Below are 7,843 nucleotides of genomic sequence, written 5' to 3'. Positions count from 1 at the left end.
AAGAAGAGCTCCCAACTTGTTTATCAGCTCTTGCCTTATTCTTCTGTGTGACATTATGTTATTCTTCAACATCCTGATACAGGTCACAATTAATTTCTGTCTCTTCAGATCATCTGGAATCTGCTTAATCTTATCCATGATCAGTGTGCTTCTTGTCCACCCAAGCAGCTCTTTCCTCTTTTGATAGATCTAATGATTGAAAGTACTTTATTAACTTTTTAAAACTGAAATCTGCCTCCTTGTGTATTTTACTCATCAGTACTGATTCTGCTCCTCAAGTGTCAAAATTCAGTTTCATCTCTCATAATAGTGTTGTAGACTTTCTAACTTACTATCAGCAGAACTATTTAAAAAGATTGGCTCTTTCCATACTTAAAAATCAGGGGTTTTGACTACATGATAGTTCTAAATTCTCTTTCAGCTCCACATTCTATGGTTCTTATTTTCTAATTATTTATTTGTATCTTTATTTCAGGGAACCACCATCATGCCATTGCTGTCTTCTATTCTGCATGATGATGAAGAGTTCCCTAATCCAGACCAGTTTGACCCAGGTCACTTCCTGGATGAAAGTGGCAACTTTAAGAAGAGCGACTATTTCATGCCTTTTTCAACAGGTAAGACATTCATCTAAATATGTACATTAAAGATGGATTGATAACTCAGAGGACCTTATTACTTGTGTGACCTTGGTCAAATTATTTCATTTCTCTGGGCTTCAGTTACCTAATATGCCAAAAAACTGGGTTGGTCTAGGTGATCATTATGGTCCTTCCCATTTCTATAACCAGGGAGTAGGGTGAAGACATAGTAAATCATTCTTCTAATTCTCCTTAGGCCTAGGTTCATCAACAAATCAGTTGAGTTTCAGAGTAGCTGTTCCAAAAAAGAGGCAGAACTGAGATAGTGGCCACTCTGTTCTGCATCCAGAGTGACAGCAAACCCCCCGCCGCCCACATTAATAACCATCCTCCAGGCACTGTCAACCAGGAGCTACTTCTCAGATAAATCTTCCAGGCTTTTGTGTTAGCATGGTATAATCTTGTATTTTATCAAGCCAAGGAATGGGACTGGGTTATCTTAAGGCCTATTACTCAGGTACCATTATGGCTAAGGTCACTGAAGGTCTAATCTTAGAGTTTATGATTTTATAGAAATGTGACTGCTGACTAGGACACATGAGCATGGAACCCATTCCCAAGCCATGTATATTTTAATAAGGATCTTTGGTACAGAATTATAACTGATGGTCTGTCCTTTCACCTTCAAGTCTTGGGGAACCTACTGGTTATTAGGTAATGGTGCCGATAGCCCCTTCTGGCGCTGGCAGACAAGAATGTTGGCAGGCAGCTAACTATCATTGATATTGTGGTCTCCAATGCCCTGCTCAATTGGTTCTAATACCTGGGTTAGAGCTAGGAGTGAGTAGTTAAGACAAGTGGCTGGATGGCCATGAAGCTGTGGGGTAGACTCCAGAGGTGTTTTCTGTCCAGAACGGTGATAGATGATTCCCAAAAGGAGCTTTCATCATTCTTCTGTCACCTTTCCTCATTGCAGTCAATGTGGGTACTCACAAAGTTATTCCTTGAGACTAAAATGAGGGATTGTTTCTCCCTAAGACAATGACTCCTTTCCTCTGAATATAAATCCCAGAACTTGCTCTGGCTCAGGGGAGATTGACTGAGGGAGAGCATACAGGAGGGCTTTTTCTCTCTGTCTTGGCTCTTCAAAGGAGTCAAGGACCAGAGAGGAAAGGAATGCATGCAGTTTTTTACCTAGTGACACTGAGTGTTAGTGGGCTACCTGTAAGTCCAAAGAAGTGGCCTAGATGACTTAGAAGTTTACAAATATCAAATCCTTATATTTGTCTCTTTCAGGAAAACGGATATGTGCTGGTGAGAGTCTGGCTCGGATGGAATTATTTTTGTTTTTTACTACCATCTTACAAAATTTTACTTTGAAATCTGCCATTGACTCAGAAGATATCGACACCACCCCAATTGCCAGTGGATTTGTCAGAGTGCCCCCTCCTATGAGCTCTGCTTTCTCCCTTCCTAAAACATGTGAAGGACTAGCCCTAGTTCCAACTGCTCTAGAGTCTCCTCATGTTTTATGAACAAGATGTATTCATTCCATTGCCTGCCAGTGAAAGCCCTCTATGCTTTCAGCCCAATATGCTCTTCTAGCATAATCTAATACTGCCTTTGACTTTTGCCAAAATCATGATTTAACTTTCCCCATCCTTCCCCAGAAATTCCCCATTCTGGGAATATTTCTTCTTTTTTCTTCACTTCACTTCAACTCCACTGGCAGAAATCTCACCCACCCTTGAATCACAATTTAGGTGCCATATCCCTGTGACCTTTTTAGTTCTTACAGTCTGTACAATTCAATCTAAGCCTGAATTATACATATGCATCTTACGTTGTGTGTTCTTTCAGATATGTTTATTGATCCCATCTTGTGCTCCTCCCAGATCTTAAGATTCTTTTCAGTAGGGCCTCTATCCTATACTTGTGTGTAGTTATCTACCATCAGTTAGTTAGGAGCCATTTTCTGCTCATTAATTGTCTCATGTTATATACTTCAATACATGTATCCTACTATGATGGCAGCTTAACTGCTCACAATGTGATGTCAGTGAGGTGGCACCTTGGACAGGGTCTTGGACCTGGAATTACAAAGACCTGAGTTAAAATCCAGCCTTAGACATTTACTGGCTATATGATCCTGGGAAAGTCATTTCACCTCTGTTTGCTTCAGTACCTTTATGTATAAAATGGGGATAATCATAGCACTTATCTCCCAAGATTATTGTGAAAGGATCAAAGGAGTTGATAATTTTTAAGCATTTAGTACAGTGTCTGGCACATTGTAAGTGCTATATAAATATTACCAGAAATTGTTATTATTACAACAATAGCTACTACTACTATTACTCCCAGTACTAGTACTACTACAACTATTACTATCATTACTACTACATATTTCAACTTCATACTCTAATTAAAAACTAGAAAGAGAAAATGATCTACCGTTCACCACCTAAAAGAGAGCCTGGATGGAAAACTTACAAGAATTTCTTGCTCAAATTTCCATACTCCCAGATTAAGGAGATCATATTACAAGCAATAAGAAAAAAAAATTTAGACTCTTTAGAGATACAATCAGGATCTCACAAGATGTAGCAGCTTTTCCATGAAAAGCCATAGGTTTTGAAATAATATATTTCAAAGAGCAAAAGTGCTGGGGTTGTGAGCAGGAATTACTTATCCAGCAAAGTTAAGTATAACTATACTATATCTATTTATGCTATACTATATATTTGGATATATATCCAAAAATTATATATTTGACAAACTGAAAACCTTTCAGGTATTTGTGACAAAAAGACTAGAACTCAATGTTAAATTTGATACAAAAGATCCAGAAGAAAGGTAAGAAAAATATTAAAGAGTAATTATAAGGGACTCATTAAGGTCAAACTGTTCACATCTTATATATGAAAATGCTATTAGTATTCTTAACAGTGTCATCAGTACTAGGGTAGTTTGAAATAAATGTTGGATCTGAGTTGTCTGTGATGGGATAAAAAGAACAGTTATCTCAACAATGGAACATGAAAGAAAGAACTGATGCAAGAAGAAGCAGATGGAGGTGGAGGACTGCTAATGTTGGAATCTCACTCGCTTCAGATCTTGGTTGAAGAGGAAACTTTACATCTCATGGGATGGAAAAGTCTTCTGGATCTGTAGAAGAAGGGTTGGGGAGGAAATTTTAGAAGGGTGTGTGGATTAAGATTTGAAAGTCTTGGGGGGGGAAACAGTGTATAGGGGGGAGAGGATAAAAGAGAGACTCAGAGGAGTGAGTAGAATGAAGAACAGAAGGGTAAGAGGAGAAGACAGAGTTACAGGGATGTTCCCAAATACTAATTATAACTTTGCATGTGAATGGGATGAATTCATCCATAAAATGGAAACAGATAGCAGAATAGATTAAAAGGCAAAATCCAATAATATGTTGTTTACATGAAACACATTTAAGAATGAGAGATACACACAGTGTGAATATAGAGTTAGAGTAGAATTTAGTATGTTTCAGCAGATGCAATCATGATCTCAGAAAAAAGTTATGGCTAATATAGATTTAATTAAAAGAGATAAACAGGGTAGATACATTTTGATAAAAGGTACTATGAATAATAAAGCAATATCAATACCGAACCTATATGCATCAAATGATATAACATCCAAGTTTTTAAAAGAAAAGTTAAATGAATTACACATGGAAGTAGGTAGTAGTATTATAATAGTGGGAGATTTTAACTTTTCCCTCTTGGAACTGATAATCTAACACAAAAATAAATAAGAAAAAGTCAAGGAAGTGAAAAGAATTTTAGGTAAACCAGATATGATAGATATTTGAAAGGACTTGAATGAAAAGAGAAAGAGATAAACATTTTTTCTCAGTACTTCATGGTATCTTTACAATAACTGACCACATATTAGGAGATAAAAATTTTATAGTAAAAGCAGAAATATTAAAAGTGTCCTTTTCAAATCATAGTGCAATAAATGCTGTTAGCATGCAGAGAAAGAACTAATAACAGAAGTATATATAGAATAAATTTACACATATATACATATTCATGTGTAATGGTAGTGATCTCTAGGTTGGGGAGCTGGACAGAAGAAAAAGATAGGAAAAAGAAATTTACATTACTTTATTACATATTTAAAAGGAATAGCAAGTTGTACATAATAGATTTGCAGTTTCATGTGCAATGACCTTTTTTTTTTTATACTGGTACGGAAACGCGTTTTATTCCACAAATTTAAAATGAAATAAATAAAAAATTAAAACATATATTCCTTTCCAGAATGGTATGACCAATTCACAGCTCTACCAATGGTCTATCAATGTGCCTATTTCCCTGAAGGACTGTGTCTTCTCTCGTTATGAACCTGAAAAATATCAGTACACACATATGCGCGTGCACACACACACACACACACACACACACGCACAGCAGTTGTTGTTTTGCAGAAACATCATAAGTCTAGGTATTTATTCCTTTTTTATTCTTCCCCTCCAAGAGAAACAGAGGAGTAGAGCTAGATCTTCCTGGACCATGCCTATGTCCTCCCACTGGATCAACTCAGTCTTTCCCTGAAGAAGTAGCACATACTTATTGACCCAACAATATCAGTTCTAGACTTGTACTCCCAAAGAGATCAAAGACAGAAGGAAAAGTCACTCTCTCATCTACCCTAATTTTCTTTGAGTTGGAGGCTGAAGATTTTTGCCCAGAGCATGTTTAGAGGGACTTAGCTACGATAAGAAATATGCACATAGTTTTAATCTAAGCTCAATGGCCTGCAGGTCCAAGTGGGTCCTTTCTCTGCTATTTTAGTGAGTTCAAGGATTTTGATTGTTAATATAAATCATCACTGCTTGGAGCCCCTAGATCACCATCCAATTTTGATTATTAGAGTTTGCTGAACACTGGATGTATCCTTCTCTGATTGACAGGGAAACCTAATTTAATTATTCCATATTTAAACTAACCACTGATGCTTGTCCCCTAATTCCCTTTTTTCACTTATGGTACTCAGCTAAACATAGGCAATTAAGAGCAATCATATATATCCTTATCTAGAGATAGCTATCTTTAAGGTATCCTTGAAAATAGTAAATAAACTGTTAAAAAAAAAAGAGGAAACTTTTAAAATACTTTTAAATAGAAAGAGAGGGAGAAAGGTAAAAAGGTAATTTAATAAATCCTCTGGAATCTTATCAAGGGAAATATTCACTAATGATTAGGTTGGTCGCTGCTGTCCTGTATGCCTAAAGATACTTAAATGGCCTGGTGGAGTCTAGACCCACTTAACAATATTCCCCTGCACCCCTGTCATCCACATTTCTTTGCATATGAGTCCTTTCTGCTTAATATCCCTGGGAGGGATAGAAACTAAAGGTAGAATTTCTATGGCACAGGGTGAGGAAACTCTCCAAGCTAGTAATTAAAAATTCCTCTCCTGTGGCAGAGACTGCAGTCCAGCTCTAGAGAGTCTAGTCTAGATCAACTCTCTACAGGTCTTTAGTCCTCTGGAACTATGAATGCCAGGGTCCTTAGCAAGAGTTCCAAAATTTCCTCCTGTCTAATTTTAATCTGAACTTTCTACTATCCTATTTTCTATGAATATTTCCATATACAAAGTACATACAAAGATGTACTTCATTCTATACCAGTTCATAAAAATCTTCCTAGGTTTCTCTGAATGTGTTCCTTTTGTCATGTATTACGCCGATGGAATATCTCATTAATTCATATAGTAAAATTCACTCATTTCTTCCTTGATTGTTGAATATTTCTCTCTTTCCCACCCCCTTTCCTAGTTTCCACTTTTTTGTTACAATGAAAATCGTTGCCATAATTATTTTTGTACATATGAGACTTTTCCTTCTGTCTTTGATCTCTTTGGGAATACATGTCTAGAACTGATATTGATGGGTCAATAAGTATGTGCTACTTAGTCATTTTTTTGAGCATAATCCCAAATTTCTTTTTAGAATGGCTGGACCAACTCACAGCTTAAGCAATGGTACCTTCATGTCTGTCCTATATAACCTCTTTAACAATTTTCATTTTATATTTTAGTCATCTTGGTCAATCTACTGGGCATGAGGTAGAACCTCAGAAATGTTTCATTTGTATTCTCTAATTTTTAGTGATTTTGAGCCCTTTTTTTTCTTATAATTGTTGACAACTTGCATTTACCCCCACGGACTGCCTGTTTTATTCCATTTGTTGTAAAATGGTTCTTCTTCTTGTATATTTAAATCAGTTCCTTATAGATTCCAAGTAGCAGATCTTTGTCACAGAAAGTTTCTGCATTTTTTCCCATTTAACTCTTTCTTCCTTCCTTCCTTTCCTTCCTTCCTTCCTTCCTTCCTTCCTTCCTTCCTTCCTTCTTCTTTCTTCTCTCTCCTTCCTTCCTTCTTCCTTCCTTCCTTCCTTCTTTCTTTCTTCTTCTTCTTCCTTCTTTCTTCTTCTTCTTTCTTTCTTTCTTTTTCTTTCTTTCTTCTTTCTTTCTTCTCTTCTTTCTCTCTCTTTCTTTCTCTCTCTTCTCTTTCTTTTCTCTTCTTCTTCTTTCTCTTCTTTCTTTTCTCTCTTTCTTTCTCTCTTTCTTTCTCTCTCTTTCTTTCTTTCTCTCTTTCTTTCTTCTCTTTTTTTTTTTTTTTCTTCTTCTTTCTCTTTCTTTCTCTCTTTCTCTCTCTCTCTTCTCTCTTTCTTTCTTTTCTTTCTTTCTTTTCTTTCTTTCTTTTTTCTTTCTTTCTTCTTTCTGTCTCTCTTTATTTTCTTTTTCACAATATTACTGTAGTTTCCTTAGTATCAATTCTCCAAGGGTCGGGAATCTGCGGCCTTGAGGCTGCTTGTGGCCTCTAAATCCTCAAGCACAGCCCTTTACTGAATCCAAACCTCAGAGAACTAATCCCCTTAAAAGGATCCTTTTCTGTGAGATTTGAATTCAGTAAAGGGTGGTGCTTGAGGATTTAGAGGGCCACAAGCAGCCTCAAGGCTGCAGGTACCCATGCCTGATACACTCTTTCCTTTCTTTTTTCCCTTCAGAGGTCATTCCTTATAAAAAGAGTATTTTTAAAGCAAAAAAAAATTAATTATAGGAAAAATCAGCATAACTAATCAACACATCAAAAAAGTCTGAAAATATGTGCAATGTGCAACAGTTATGGACCTCCAACCTCTTCAAAGTGGTGGGAGGTGGGAATATCTTCTACCTCTTCTTTTAAACCATATTTCCTCTTCACAATTTTGTAAAAT

The 7,843-nt window shown here is 36.5% G+C and overlaps 1 long non-coding RNA gene across 1 annotated transcript; it reads left to right on the top strand.

The window, feature by feature from the left end:
- Positions 1–479: 479 nt before the first annotated feature.
- On the top strand, positions 480–2,423 carry LOC110204677 (uncharacterized). Its single transcript, XR_013483497.1, has 2 exons — positions 480–617; positions 1,878–2,423. It is a non-coding gene; the product is annotated as an uncharacterized LOC110204677 (long non-coding RNA).
- Positions 2,424–7,843: the final 5,420 nt, after the last annotated feature.

This window comes from Phascolarctos cinereus, unplaced genomic scaffold, assembly GCF_003287225.1.
Source record: "Phascolarctos cinereus isolate Bilbo 61053 unplaced genomic scaffold, phaCin_HiC Scaffold_865;HRSCAF=1518, whole genome shotgun sequence".
Classification (NCBI taxonomy): domain Eukaryota; kingdom Metazoa; phylum Chordata; class Mammalia; order Diprotodontia; family Phascolarctidae; genus Phascolarctos; species Phascolarctos cinereus.
This window is presented reverse-complemented; position numbering and strand designations above follow the sequence as displayed.